This window comes from Mesoplodon densirostris, chromosome 2, assembly GCF_025265405.1.
Source record: "Mesoplodon densirostris isolate mMesDen1 chromosome 2, mMesDen1 primary haplotype, whole genome shotgun sequence".
NCBI classification, from domain to species: Eukaryota; Metazoa; Chordata; class Mammalia; order Artiodactyla; family Ziphiidae; genus Mesoplodon; species Mesoplodon densirostris.
Window position 1 is genome coordinate 137,307,849 of NC_082662.1, and position 16,267 is coordinate 137,324,115.

The 16,267-nt window shown below is 38.7% G+C and overlaps 1 long non-coding RNA gene across 1 annotated transcript in view; it reads right to left on the reverse strand.

The window, feature by feature from the left end:
- Positions 1 to 4,366: 4,366 nt before the first annotated feature.
- LOC132483155 (uncharacterized) overlaps positions 4,367 to 16,267 on the reverse strand; it is a 32,449-nt gene continuing 20,548 nt past the window's right edge. The window contains exon 4 of the long non-coding RNA XR_009531052.1: positions 4,367 to 4,685. This is a non-coding gene — a long non-coding RNA (uncharacterized LOC132483155). The remainder of the gene's footprint in view (positions 4,686 to 16,267) is intronic.

Here is a 16,267-nt window from a genome sequence, read left to right on the forward strand (position 1 = left end):
CCTTACTTGGCAAATTAGATGGTGGCATCTCGATGCCCATCCCCCCAAGTTTTTGAAAATTTACTGAGCCCTGAACCCTAAATCCGGGAACTCCTAGTCTGGATGTTTACTGCCTCTAGTTGTCTGGCCTTTCTGGTCCCTACTATGGTATTTGGGATGGATAAATGTTCACTCTTCACCAATTTATATCCTTCTTCTATGTAATGTCTTATAAGTGAAAGCCGGAGACCTTCAAGGCAGGGAAGGTGTAAGGAAAAAGGAATAAAATTAGCTATTAATATCACTAGCATTTATATTAGTATTATGGAGGGGCAGAAAATGAGGCCAAATATATAAAACATATACATTTCTAGTGTGATAGGTATGGAAGATCAGAAGGTTTTTTTAATAAGTGTATCAACTTGTGAAAAATTTGTAATAATACTTTTTGTTATAATATTTAATAATTAATTATTAAATGCTTCTGTACCTTCAATGTTGGCTATCCTTAGTTTGCAAATATAAATGGTGCTTTAGGCATTCCTTTTAAGAAATATTTAATACCACCAGGCAAATATAGATTTTTCTATAATTAAATCAGTCTAAATCCATTGTTGAGATTATGCTTCATGATATTGCTTATAAATAAGAATGTAAAATAACTAAGTAGCTATTTTTATCCTAGCAGGACATCCTAGCTAGAGTACAGGACTCTGAGATGCAAGTCTTGTGTTCAGCTAAGTCACTGATTTACTGTATCACATTGGTAATATTGCTTAAGCTGCTTCTGTTCCATTTTTATAAATTTGAGTTAGTAAAATTTGTCACTAATGGCTCATTGTCAAGAGTGTTGATGAAAACAGATTATTACAGATGATGGCCTTATCTAGTGGGACGGTAGTTACCTGTGTATTTCAAGGTAATATAACTACCATACTATTATCTGTAATAAATAATAGCATAAGGAAAGAATAAAAAATTGGAGTAATAAATTTGTAATGACATTAATAACAGCTACCACATAGCCAGCATTTATTAGGAACCAGTATTATGCTTAGTACCTTATGAACACTGATTTGATCTTTCAGGAACCACTGTTACTACCTTCAACTTACAATTCCGGAAACTGGGGCTTTTGGAGATAATTCCCCGTAACAAATGCCAGGCTGGGAGGCCTCTTGGGAGCCAGGCGGCCTGCCTGTTTCCATGGAGCAGTACTGACTCCCTCGGGGTCTCTGTGTTGACTAGGCTAGTAAGTGTGCATTTCCCCCTCCAGCACCAAATAAGGCAATATTTTCCTTTTTATTCCTCTAGTTCCTTATACAAAGAGTTCTTAATTTCCCTTTATCTTTTGTCATTTGACTTTCGTTTCCTGCTTGGGGGTTTCTGCTTTTATCACTCTGAGCCTTCAGTACTGCTCTGCCTCATTCCTCTTCTTGGTGGATTTGACCTAAGTTCCACTTTTGGTGCCTTTTCCTTCGTGTTTCAGTTCCTTACACAGTCTGTGTTTAGCAAATGAAGTTACCTTTTATGGTTTCCAACTCTTTTTCTCACTGAAAGTTTTATAGTTTTCCTATATTTTTTGATATGCATGTATTTATCTTAAAGGGATTTCCCTTGGAGCCCTCTTACTACATCATAATATAGCTCATCCCTTTGAAAGACAGCTTTATTCACTGACAAATTCTTCTGGAAATACCCCTTGGGCTAGGTTTGATGGAAGCCATTTTTAGGCACAAATTGTAGCATATTCTTTGTTGTAGGCCTGCCCCTTACATTTGCAGGGTCCAAAAGTACAAATGGAGAACCACGTGCCATATGTCTAAATATGTAAAAGTTATATAAATTAAAAAACTGTTAACTAAAACATGTTCTATATTTTTACCTTGACAAATACACCTTCATAACACCTATTATGGACTGAATTGTGTCCCCCACTAAATTCATATGTTGAAGCCCTAATCCTCAATAAGACTGCATTTGGAGACAGGACCTTTAAGGAGATAATTAAAGTTAAATGGGTCAAACAGGTCCTAATCCAAAAAGACTGGAGTCCTTATAAGAGGAAGAACACCAGAAATCTCTTTCTGCAAGTACACAGAGGAAAGACCATGTGAGGACACAGCAATAAGGCAGCTATATGCAAGCCAAGAAGAGAAGCCTCACCAGAAACCAACCCTGTGGCACCTTGATCTTGGACTTCCAGCCTCCAAAACCATGAAAAAATAAATGTCTGTTGTATAAGCCAGCGGTCCCCAACCTTTTTGGCAACAGGGACCGGTTTCGTGGAAGACAATTTTTCCACAGACTGGGGGCAGGGGGTGGATGGTTTCAGGATGATTCAAGCGCATTACATTTATTGTGCACTTTATTTCTATTATTATTATATTGTAATATATAATGAAATAATTATATAACTCACCATAATGCAGAACCAGTGGGAGCCCTGAGCTTGTTGTCACTTGCCACTCACTGATAGGGTTTTGATATGAGTCTGCAAGCAATTGATTTATTATGGTCTCTGTGCAGTCAAACCCCTCTGCTGATGATAATCTGTATTTGCAGCCCTTGCCCAGCACTATCAGCACCACCTCAGCTCCGCCTCAGATAATCAGGCATCAGATTCTCATAAGGAGTGCGCAACCTAGATCCCTCGCATGCGCAGTTCACAGTAGGGTTCACGCTCCTATGGGAATCTAATGCCGTCGCTGATCTGACAGGAGGCGGAGCTCAGGCGGTGATGCGAGTGATGGGGAGCGGCTGTAAATACAGATGAAGCGTCACTCACTTGCCTGCTGCTCACCTCCTGCCGTGAGGCCCAGTTCCTAATAGGTACTGGTCCTGGCCTGGGGGTTGGGGACACCTAGTCTAAGCCATCTAGTCTGTAGTATCTTATGACAACCCAAGCTGACTAATCCAACACACAAGTTGAAAAAGTAGGTGAAATCTGTGGTTTTCATATGGGCAAAATATGAAAGACAACAGAATTTCCTTATTCTTGGATATGCCTAGGTATTCTGTTGATGAGCTGACAATGTTGGATGAGTCATAAAATACATATAGTTGTCCTTCAGTATCCATGGGGACTGGTTCCAGGACTGCCCACAGATACCAAAATTCACAGATGCTCAAGTCCCTTAATATAAATTGGTGTAGTATTTGCATATAATCTATGTAAATCCTCCCACGTACTTTAAATCATCTCTAGATTACTTATAATACCAAATATAATATAAATGCTATGTAAATAGTTGTACATGGCTTATCTGAAAAATAGAAATTGTGGCAAAAAACTCAAAAGCATTACCTCTGGAAAGAAGGACTCAGGATCTGGAAGGGGAAGAAAGGGTACTTCTTCATGGAAGAATCTATTGTATTCGTGGTATCTGAGAAGGATTTGACAAGTGAATTTTTTCTTTTCTATTACCTAATGAACTTACTGCTTCCACTCCAATCCTCCTCATACCCAGCAGAATGTCTGACTGTGACGTTGGTGGCAGTGTAATTTACAAAACTTATAGCAGGAGATGTGATGAGGTGTTTCCCTGGGGCCTGAGTTGTGTTAGTTACTAGAGTAGATATTTAGGGTTATAGTCTATTTATTCCATGTTGTGCGGAGCACCAGATCCTGAGATAGAGGTACCCATGTATCCTATAGTACAGTGTGTGTGTGTGCACGCGTGTGTGTGTGTGTGTGTGTGTGTGTGTGTGTGTGTGTGTGTGTGTGTCTGCAAGGCCCTGTAAAGCCCAGGATCCAGGGCAGAGACCTCTCTTGCCTGGGACTAAGGAGGGGACTGCCATTTTATTTAAAGTAAATGTCACATACTACGTCTCTCAGACAACTCTATATCTGGATTATTATCTTTGTGTTTTAGAGTTGGCTTAGATTATGAATACCATGTAGGGGTTCAGAATTTTTTCTTATACTTGAGGGCATTTTATTCAAATGCAAAACACATTTTACACACCAAAGCAAAGAATAATAAAGAAATGAATGAATCTTACATTGTGCAACAAGAACTGAATCACTGTGACTGCATCATACTTGCACATGCAAGCCTTTGTTTCACCCACTTCCAATTACCTCTGAGCTGCATCTGCCAAAAATTGGAAGTTAGATTCCAAAGGCAGAGCAGACAACCTAGGCTCTCCCCTTTCACCCCTCTATAAGAAAACTTCATGGGTTTATCTGTACTTAGGCAACCATCTTTTCTTCTACTTTAATATTTTCTTCACATGAAGAAAACAATAAAATGAGTTGTACTACAAATACTGATTCCCTTAGCTCTTCAAATTTTCCTCTTATTTCTTTTCTCCTAAAGGGGATATAAGAACTAGATTAATACCTGCCCTTGGTTTTCAAAAACAAATACAAAAAAATATAAAATGACAAGTAAAAATCTTTTTCTTTATTTCTAACCCCCAGTAAATTTATCAGAATTAACTATTGTTAACATTTTCTTGTGTAGCTTTCCAGAATTTTTCTAGGCATATACAAGGGCCTACTTTAAAAAACAACAAAAACAGGCTTCCCTGGTGGCGCAGTGGTTGAGAGTCCGCCTGCCGATGCAGGGGACGCAGGTTCGTGCCCCGGTCCGGGAAGATACCACATGCCGCAGAGCGGCTGGGCCTGTGAGCCATGGCCGCTGAGCCTGCGCGTCTGGAGCCTGTGCTCCGCAACGGGAGAGCCCACAACAGTGAGAGACCTGCATACCGAAAAACAACAACAACAAAAAACACAAAAGATTAATGGGAACATGTCATTCACACTCATCTGTATTTTATCTTTTTTTTTAAACATAATTTATCTTGAAGATATTTCATCACACATAGAACAAGCTTATCTCCTAAAGTTCTTTAAAAACTCAATGAGGTATAGAAAGTCTGAGCCCTTTTAAAACCTGAAACTTAGAGTGACTGAATTACATTATTAAATGAAAAAATAAGCTAAATGAGGTAATTATGTCTCATTATTAGCACTAGATCTGGGGTATGTTAGACTCTCCAAAAAAAGCTTCATACCTCCCTTTCATTAAGAGAAGACTCACATGGATCACTGTGATTCTGAAGGATTCTATTATTTAAATGTTGGTGTCGGAGTAGAAAGTCACAGAATTATATGATTTCTGAGTGGACAGCTCCTATAAATTATTTGGTTCAAGGGGTAAAGCCTGTACCAAAACCAAGCTTTGCTTTCAGTTTGGTGTCCTCTTATCCTTTTTCATTTCTAATATAATTTTGATTTTTATCTATTATTCATCTTAAAAATTAAAGTAGAGCATGTAAAAGTGTTAAACAATGGTAATATATCAGGTGTGTGTTTACTGCTCAAAAGAAACAGGCTAGTAATTTTCACTTTGAGAAAGTAGCTCAAAACAAAAAAAAAATGTGTGTTTTATTTGAAAAATAGAAATTATGGCAAAAAACTCAAAAGCCTTACTTCTGGAAAGAAGTACTCAGGGTCTGGAGTGAAAAGAAGACTTCTTCCATTGTCTGAATTTGTTTGCACATGCATTCATTCTTCTATTTGAAAAACCAGGATTAACATATGTAGATAGTTGGGCAATGTTTGGTGTCCTTATGTTTTACCTAGTGGTCTGTCCCTCAAAGCTTTTAAAATGCTGATGGAAGGAGTAGTCATCCAGTGTTCAGGGTGGAGAAGAGGTGGGTAAACATCAAGAATCCAGAAGAGTGCTCTAATATTGGAAAGGGAACAAAACTTGGGAGTTCCTTGTGGAGGAAAAAGGGAGTTATGATAGGACCTTATACCATGAAGCATGGACAGGGATTTTTACTTTGCAGTTGTTCTAAAGAACACTGCAAACAAGAGAGGCTGGGGGGAAATGTGAAAAGTGGGATTACTCAATTTAATCTGGCTGAAAAAGTTAGGGAATAACTGATTAGACCAACACAACAGTGGTTAGAATAAGCTCTCTTGTCTTGCTGAGACTAGCTTGTTTTCCTCCTAAACATATGATGATCTAAGGAAACCGCCTAAAATGAGGTTAGGCAATCTATCATATGACCCAAAGTCACCCGGCTCAGACTCCCAACTGAAAAATGGAAATTCTGAAAACTCATGTTTACATCACAATGATGTGGTAAAGGCACAATAGAGCCAAGCAAAAAAGGCTTAAGGCTTAAGTTTTGGCAAATCAAGTACTCTGTTATTTAAAAGTCATTTGAAGCATAGAACCACAGAATTGGAGGGACTCTTAAAGGTCACTGAGCCCCCTCATTTTCCAGATGAGTACACAAACAGGGACCCAGGGACCAGTATAGATCTCAGATCTAGTCAGAGCGGCACCAGTACCAGAATCCAGGTCTCCCAAGTCCATGCTCAGGTTGTACTCCTGCCCCTACTCCCTTAGAATGTTTATTGCTGGAGGTCTGATATTTGCTCCATCCTATGCCAATGCCCTCTTTTAAAAGTAGTTTTAGGGACTTCCCTGGTGGTCCAGTGGCTAAGGCTCCACACTCCCAATGCAGGGGGCCTGGGTTCAATCCCTGGTCAGGGAACTAGATCCCACACGTCGCAACTAAGAGTTCGCATGCTGCAACTTAAGAACCCGCATGCTGCAAGCAAGATCCCACGTGCCACAACTAAGACCCAGTGCAGCCAAATAAACAAATAAGTAAGTAGTTTATATTTTCCCTCTACTAATTAATTGTATGAAATTGTAAATTCAATATAAAGGAATCATATATCTTTACTTGGGGAAAATATTCAGTGGACATATATAAACTATATATCAGAAAGATCCTAAACTAGAGATGGAAGAGAGGGTGGGTGTGTAAAAGTGGGTACCTCATTGAAACATTTATGTTACACACACACACACACGTACACACACACACACACACACACACCAAGCATCCAGGCAAAATCGAACCATGCTTATTCAAGGATATGAAATAGAGATTGTAGGAGCAAGGATAAGAGTAGAGAGCCTTATTTGATTCATTCCAAAATACTGGTGATAGCAATTCAACTTTTGTAGCTATTTGTTGGTCATTCAAATTCACTCAAGAATTTACTGGGTGCTGTCTCTGTTTCCTAAGCTCTAAGGTTTCAAATGTGAAAAAACATAACTTCTCACTTAAGGAGCTCACCATCTAGGAGAGAAGAGAAGTAGAGGCAGCAGGCAGATTTGGTACCACATGCTAACATTTCAGGTAGCTGGTCAGTTGATTTTTAGAAAGCAAAGATCTGAAAAAGCACTGTACTTGAACAGTTTTTCAATTTACCAGCTTTTAAAATGTTTAAGAATATTTTATTTCTATTCCATTCACAAAATGAATTAAACACTGAGAAACTTAAGTCAGTTGAACAAAGAATATTATTGGTTCTGCCCATAAGTAGATGACATACAAGAGAGCCTTTAGCTAGTTTAACCAAAGTGTTATTATATACTTATGAATTTGATGGGATTGCGGAGAGCAATGAGTCAGTTATTAGCTATAAACACCTATGGCTATAGATTTTCTCCTTACATCCAAGTTAACTAGTTTCTCTACTGATTTAAGTGCTAATTTTTATATAGCTGAGAGCTTCAGAACTTTTTGATGGAGAAAATACAAGATTCCAACAACTGAAAATTACATTTAAAAAGTCGTTTAAATTTTTTATTGTAAGAACACAACATGAGACCTGTGCTCTTAATAAAATTTTAAGTGTACATTATTGATGACTATAGGTACAATATTGTACAGAGGATATCTAGAACCTATTCATCTTGCTTAACAAACTTTATGCCTGTTGATAAATAACTCCTCATTTCCCCTTTTTCCCAACCCCTGACAACCACCACTCCACTCTTTGATTCTGTAAGTCTGACTATTTTAGATAACTCATATTAGTGAAATCATGTAATATTTGTGTTTCTGTGACTGACATTTCACTTAGCATAATGTTCTCAAGGTTCATCCATGTTGCTGCAGATTGCAGAATCTCTTTCAAGGCTGAATAGTATTCCATTACATATGTATATATGTAGCACATCTATCTGTCGATGAACAAGTTTAGGTTGTTTCCACATCTTGCCTACTGTGAATAGTGCTACAATGAACACTGGAGCGCTTATAGCTCTTTGATATCTTGATTTCAATTCTTTTGGATACCCAGAAGTGGGATTGCTGGATCATATGGTAGTTCTACTGGGAATTTTTTGAGGAACCTCCATACTGTTTTCCACAGCAGCTGCACCATTTGGCATTCCCAAAAACCGTATGCAAAGGTTCCAATTTCTTCACATCCTCACCAACATTTGTCTTTTGTTTTTTTAAATGATAACCATTCTGAAAGCCATGAGGTGATAGCTCATTGTAGTTTCGATTTGTATTTCCCTAGTGATTAGTGACACTGAGCATTTTTTCATGCCTGTTGGCTATTTTTATGTCTTCTTTGCAAAACTGTTTATTCAAATCCTTAGCCTATTTTTTAATCAGATTATTAGTTTTTTACTATTGAGTTGTAGGAGTTCCTTATATATTGTATTAGTCAGGATTCTCCAGGGAAACAGCACCAATAGTATAGAGATACAGATACAGATATAGATATAGATACAAATATAGAGAGATACATATGAGGAGATTTATTATAGGAATTGGCTCACATGGTTATGGAAGCCAAGAAGTCCCACAATCTGCCCCCTGCAAGTTGGAGAACCAGTAAAGCTGGTGTATAATTCAGTATGAGTCCAAAGGTCTAAGAACCAGGAGCTCTGATGTCCAAGGGCAGGAGAAAATGGATGTCCCAGCTCAAGAAGAAAGAGAATTCACCCTTCCTCCACATTTTGCTCTTTTCAGGCCCTTCATGGATTGGGTGATGCCTGCCCACATTGGTGAGGGCAGATTTTCTTTACTCACTCTACTGATTCTAATACTAATTTCCTCCGGAAACACCCACACAGACACATCAGAAATGATGCTTTACCAGCTATCTGGGCATCTCTTGTCCCAGTCAAGTTAACACATTAACTATCACATATATTTTGCAGATTAACCTCTTATCAGATATATGGTTTGCAAATATTTTCTCCCATTCTGTAGGTTGCCTTTTTACTCTGTTGATTGTTTCCTTTGCTGTGCATAAGTTTTTAGTTTGATGTAGTTGTATGTATGTATGTATGTATGTTTTTGCTGCCTGTGCTTTTAGTGTCATATCCATGAAATCATTGCCAAGACCAATGCCATGAAGATTTCCCCCTCTGTTTTCTTCTAGATGTTTTACAGTTTGGGGTCCTACATTTAAGTATTTAATTCATTTTGAGTTGATTTTTGTGTATGGTATAAGAGATGGGTCCAATTTCATTCTTTTGCATGTGGATATCCAGTTTTACCAGCACCATTTGTTGAAAAGACCATCCTTTCTCCATGGTATATTCTTGGCATCCTTGTCAAATTCAGTTCACTGTATATGCATAGATTTATTTCTGTGCTGCTGGATTGATTTGCTAGTATTTTACTGAGGATTTTTTGCATCTATATTCATTAGGGATGTTTCATTTCATTTTTTTTTTTTTCTTGTGGTATCTTCACCTGCCTTTGGCATCACGGTAATGCTAGCCTCACAAAATGAATTTGGAAGTGTTCCCTAATCTTCAATTTTGGGGAGAGTTTGAGAAGGATTGGTATTAATTCTTCTTTAAATTTTTGGTACCCAGAAAACTACTAGAGCTAATCAATGAATCTGGTAAAGTAGTAGGATACAAAATTAATGCACAGATATCTCTTGCATTCCTATACACTAACAATGAAAAATCAGAAAGAGAAATCAAGGAAACACTCCCATTTACCACTGCAACAAAAAGAATAAAATACCCAGGAATAAACCTACCTAAGGAGGCAAAAGACCTGTATGCAGAAAACTATAAAACCCTGATGAAAGAAATCAAAGATGGTACAAACATTTGGAAAGATATACCATGTTATTGGGTTGGAAGAGTCAACACTGTGAAAATGACTACACTACCCAAAGCAATCTACAGATTCAATGCAATCCCTATCAAACTACCAATGGCATTTTTCACAGAACTAAAACAAAAAATTTTACATTTTCTATGGAAACACAAAAGAACTTGAATAGCCATAGCAATCTTGAGAAAGAAAAATGGAGCTGGAGGAATCAGGCTCCGTGACTTCAGACTATACTACAAAGCTACAGTAATTAAGACAGTATGGTACTGGCACAAAAACAGAAATATAGATCAGTGGAACAGGATAGAAAGCCCAGAGATAAACCCACGCACATATGGTCACCTTATCTTTGACAAAGGAGGCAAGAATATAAAAGGGAGAAAAGACAGCCTCTTCAGTAAGTGGAGCTGGGAAAACTGGACAGCTATGTGTAAAAGAATGAAATTAGAACACTTCCTAACACCATACACAAAAATAAACTCAAAATGGATTAGAGGGCTTCCCTGGTGGTGCAGTGGTTGAGAGTCCACCTGCCGATGCAGGGGACATGGGTTCGTACCCCAGTCCAGGAAGATGCCACATACCGCGGAGTGGCTGGGCCCGTGAGCCATGGCTGCTGAACCTGCATGTCCGGAGCCTGTGCTCTGCAACGGGAGAGGCCACAACAGTGAGAGGCCCACGTACCACAAAAAAAAAAAAAAAAAAAAAAAAAAAATGCATTAGAGACCTAAAGGTAAGGCCAGACACTATAAAACTGTTAGAGGAAAACTTAGGCAGAACACTCTTTGACATAAATAACAGCAAGATCTTTTTTGGTCCCTCCTACAGTAATGGAAATAAGATAAAAAATAAACAAATGGGGGCTTCCCTGGTGGTGCAGTGGTTGAGAGTCCGCCTGACGATGCAGGGGACACGGGTTCGTGCCCCGGTCTGGGAAGATCCCACATGCTGCGGAGCGGCTGGGCCCGTGAGTCATGGCCGCTGAGCCTGCATGTCTGGAGCCTGTGCTCCACAACGGGAGAGGCCACAACAGTGAGAGGCCCGTGTACAGCAAAAAACAAAAACAAAACAAAACAAAAACAAATGGGACCTAATGAAACTTAAAAGCTTTTCCACACAAAGGAAACCATAAATAAGACAAAGAGACAACCCTCAGGATGGGAGAAAATATTTGCAAATGAAGCAACTGACAAAGGATTAATATCCAAAATATACAAGCAGCTCATGCAGCTCAATATCAATAAAACAAACAACCCAATCCAAAAATGGGCAGAAGACCTAAATAGACATTTCTCCAAAGAAGACATACAGACTGCCAAAAAACGCATGAAAACATACTCAACATCACTAATCATTAGAGAAATGAAAATCAAAACTACAATAAGGTATCATCTCACGCAGGTCAGAATAGCCATCATCAAAAAATCTACAAACAATAAATGCTGGAGAGGGTGTGGAGAAAAGAGAACCTTGCTGCACTGTTGGTGGGAATGTAAATTGATACAACCACTATGGAGAACAGTCTGGAGGTTCCTTAAAAAACTAAAAGTAGAACTACCATACGACCCAGCAATCCCACTACTGGGCATATACCCTGAGAAAACCATAATTCAAAAAGAGTCATGTACCACAATGTTCATTGTAGCTCTATTTACAATAGCCAGGACATGGAAGCAACCTAAGTGTCCATCGACAGATGAATGGATAAAGAAGATGTGGCACATATAAACAATGCAATATTACTCAGCCATAAAAAGAAACTGAGTTATCTGTAGTGAGGTGGATGGACCTAGAGTCTGTCATATAGAGTGAAGTAAGTCAGAAAGAGAAAAACAAATACAGTATGCTATGCTAACACACATATATGGAATCTAAAAAAAATAACAGTACTGATGAACCTTGAGGCAGGGCAGGAATAAAGACACAGACGTAGAGAATGGACTTGAGGACACGGTGTGGGAAGGGGAAGCTGGGACAAAGTGAGAGAGTAGCACTGACATATATACACTACCAAATGGAAAATGGATGGCTAGTGGGAAGCAGCTGCGTAGCACAGGGAGATCAGCTTGATGCTTTGTGATGACCTAGAGGGGTGGGATAGGGAGGCTCAAGAGGGAGGGGATATGGGGATATATGTATACTTATAGCTGATTCACTTTGTTGTACAACAGAAACTAACACAACATTGTGAAGCAATTATACTCCAATAAAGATATAAAAATAAATAAATAAAAGGAATTTATGCTGTAAAAAAAAAATGTTTGGTAGAATTCACCAGTGAAACCAAACTTGTTGGGAAGTTTTTGATTACTGATTCAATCTCCATACCAGTCATGAGTTTGTTCAGACTTTCTATTTTTTCATTACGTAGCCTTGGTACATTGTACACTTCCAGGAATTTATCCATGTCTTCGAGGTAATCCAGTTTGTTGGCAGATAATTGTTCATAGTAGTTTCTTATAGTCCTTTTTATTTCTGTAGCATTAATTGTAATGTCTCTTCTTTCATTTCTGATTTTATCTATTTGACTCTTCTCTTTTTTCTTCTTAGTCTGAGGATTCATCAATTTTATCTTTTAAACAAAACCAACTCGTAGTTTCACTGACTTTTCTTTTTTTTCTATTTTCTCTTTTGTTTATTTCTGAGAAAATTTTTATTTCCTACTTTATGCTGACTTTGGGCTTAGTCTGTTATTCTTTTTCTAGCTCCTTGAAGTGTAGTTAGGTTGTTTATTTGAGATCTTTCTTCTTTTTTAATGTAAGTATTTATCACTATGAACTTTCTTCTTAGTATTTCTTTTGCTGCATCCCATAAGTTTTGGTATATTATTTTCATTTTTGTTTATCTTGAGGTATTTCTGATTTCCTTTTTTGGTTTCTTCTTTGGCCAAATGGCTGTCCAAGAATGTGCTCTTTAATTTCCACATACAGGTATCCCCAACTTTTTGAAAGTTCGCTTTACACCACTTCACTTTTATGAAAGACTTACAATAGTACTTGTTTTCACTAACCTAAAGAAATCTGAAGGGGGTTTTCAGTTTTACAAAAACAAAAAAATGTAAAAAGTGAAAAAAGCATTCAGCCTTTGTTTTTCAGTGAGCCATTACAGAGGCAGTGCGCACCCCAAGCAGTGAGAGAGGCACCACAAAGCTTCTTCCCTGTAAACTTTACTCAGCATCTTGACTTCAAGCCACCACAGCTTTGAACTGTGACTGTGAGCATCTGTGCTTTATCTTAATTTATTTTATGCATCCATTATCGAGATGTGTCCTAAGGTAACTGCTTCTTCACTTTACACCATTTTGGCTTACAAAAGGTTTCATAGGAACACTATAGTTTCAGATAGTGAGGGAAACTTGTATTTGTGAATTTTCCAGTTTTCCTTCCACTATTGATTGCTGGTTTCATTCCACTGTGGTCAGAAAAGAAACCTGATACAATTTCAATTTTCTTAAATTTGCTATGACTTGTTTTGTGACCTAACATGATCTATCCTGGAGAAAGATCTGTGTGCACTTAAGAATGTGTATTCTGCTGCTTTGGGTAGAAAGTTCTGTATATGTCTATTAGTTTCATTTGTCATAGTGTTGTTCAATTCTTCTGTTTCCTTACTGATTTTCTATCTGGATGTTCTATCCATTATTGAAAATGTGATATTGAAGTCTCCTATGATTACTGTATTGCTGTTTATTTCTCCCTTCATTTCTGCCAATGTTTTCTTTATATAGTAAGGTGCTCTGATGTTGGATGCATATATATTTATAATTGTTATATCTTCCTAGTGGATTGACCCTTTAACTATTATATAATGTCCTTTGTCTCTTGTGACAGTTGACTTAAAGTCTATTTTTTCTGATATATGTATAGCACCCCACCACCACCACCACGACCCTCTTTTTGTTACCATTTGCATGGAATACTCTTTCCTTCCCTTCATTTTCAGCCTTAAAGTGACTTTCTTGTACACAGACATAGCTGAGTCTTTCTTTTTTAAATGCATTTAGCTACTCTGTGCCATTTACATTTAAAATAATTATTAATAGGTGAAAATATACTATTGCCATTTGTTAGCTGTTAGTCCTGTAATTCTTTTGTCTGTTTTTTTCCTCTCTTTTTGTCTTCCTTTGTATTTGGATTTTTTGTATTGGTATGCCATGATTCTTTTCTCTTTTTTTCTGTAACTTCCATAGGAATTTTTTGTCTGTGTGTAGTTACCTTGGTGCTTACATAAAATATCTTACAGTGGATTCTTGGAGGCATAATAGGAAGGCCAGGGAGATCAGGAGAGGCAGGTGTGAGGAGCCATCTGGGAGAAGTGAGAGAGGAGCAGAGGGCATCTGCTCCACCCACTGGGGCCCGGGGAGCCTGCTGAGCTACCAGGCCAGTCCCCTGACCTCCAAGGCCCTCCCCTCTGGCCACACTGGTCCTGAGGGCATAGAAGGAGGCCGGGGAGATCAGGATAGGCAAGCAGGAGGGGCCCTCCCAGACCGGAGGAGCAGAAGAGGAGAGGAGGGTGTTTGCCCTGCCCACTTGAGCCCAGGAACCCTGCTGGGCTCCCAGGTGAGGTCCCCTGCCCTCTGAGACCAGGGGTGGGGGGCATGCCTGGGCCCCTTCTGTTCCTTGAGCCTAAGCCCCACCCCCACAGCCCCCAGGGCCTTTTCCAGCCCCGTGGGTCCTAAGCATAGGCCCTTCCCACTGCCCAAAACTTGCCCTTGCTTAGGTCCCGCCCTCCATAGCCAAGCCCTCCCCCCCCCCAATTATTTTTCCTTTTCCCTCCTCTTTCTTACTATTGTGGTACTTATGTACCTTCCAGTTGTTGATTCATCTATATTTTTATTTTTATATTGTTTCTAACATACCTGTTAGTTTCCTAGCCTAATTTTACTTTTTACTTTGTTATTGTTCTCTTTTATTTTTTATTTATTTATTTTTTGGCCACCCCACGCAGTTTGCAGGACCTTGGCTCACGAGCCAGGGGTCAGGCCGAAGCTCCTGCAGTGGAAGCTCCAAGTCCGAACCACTGGAATAACTGAGAACCTCAGACCCCAGGGAATATTCATCAGAGTGAGGTCTCACAGAGTTCCTCATCTCAGCACCAAGACCCAGCTCTACCCTACCCAATAGCCTACAAACGCCAGGCTGGAAGCCTCAGGCCAAACAACCAGTAAAACATAATCCCACTCATAAAAAAAAAAAAAAAAAAGTGTCACAGATGAAAGAGCAAGGTAAAAACCTATAAGACCAAATAAATGAAGAGGAAACAGGTAATCTATGTGAAAAAAGAATTCAGAGTAATGATAGCAAAGATGATCCAGAATCTCAGAAATAGAATGGAGGCATGGATTGAGAAAATACAAGAAATGTTTAACAAAGATCTAGAAGAACTAAAGAAAAACAGAGATGAACAACACAATAACTGAAATGAAAAATACACTAGAAGAAATCAGTAACAGAATAACTGAGGCAGAAGAATGAATAAGTGAGCTGGAAGACAAAATGGTGGAAATAACTGCCAAGGAGCAGAATAAAGAAAAAAGAATGAAAAGAATTGAAGACACTCTCAGAGACGTCTGGGACAACACTTAATGCACCAACATTCAAATTATAGGGGTCCCAGAAGAAGAAGAGAAAAAGAAAGGGCCTGAGAAAATATTTGAAGAGATTATAGTGGAAAACTTCCCTAATGTGGGAAAGGAAATAGTCACCCAAGTCCAGGAAGCACAGGGAGTCCCATACAGGAGAAACCCTAGGAAAAACACACCAAGACACATATTAATTAAACTAACAAAAATTAAACACAAAGAAAAAATATTAAAAATAGCAAGGGAAAAACAACAAATAACATAAAAAGGAATCCCCATAAGGTTATCAGCTGATTTTTCAGTGGAAACTCTGCAGGCCAGAAGGGAGTGGCAGGATATACTAAAAGTGATGAAAGAGAAAAACCTACAACCAAGATTCGTCTACCCAGCAAGGATCTCATTCAGATTCGATGGAGAAGTCAAAAGCTTTTCAGACAAGCAAAAGCTAAGAGAATTCAGCACCACCAAACCAGCTTTACAATAAATGCTAATGAAACTTCTCTAGGTGGGAAACACAAGAGAAGAAAAAGATCCACAAAGACAAACCCAAAACAATTAAGAAAATGGTAATAGGAACATACATACCAATAATAACCTTGAATGTAAATGGATTAAATGCCCCAACCAAAAGACAGAGACTGGCTAAATGGATACAAAAACAAGGCCCATATAAGTGTTGTCTACAAGAGACCCACTTCAGACCTAGGGACACATACAGACTGAAAGTGAAGGGATGGAAAAAGATATTCCATGCAAATGGAAATCAAAAGAAAGCTGGAGTAGCAATTC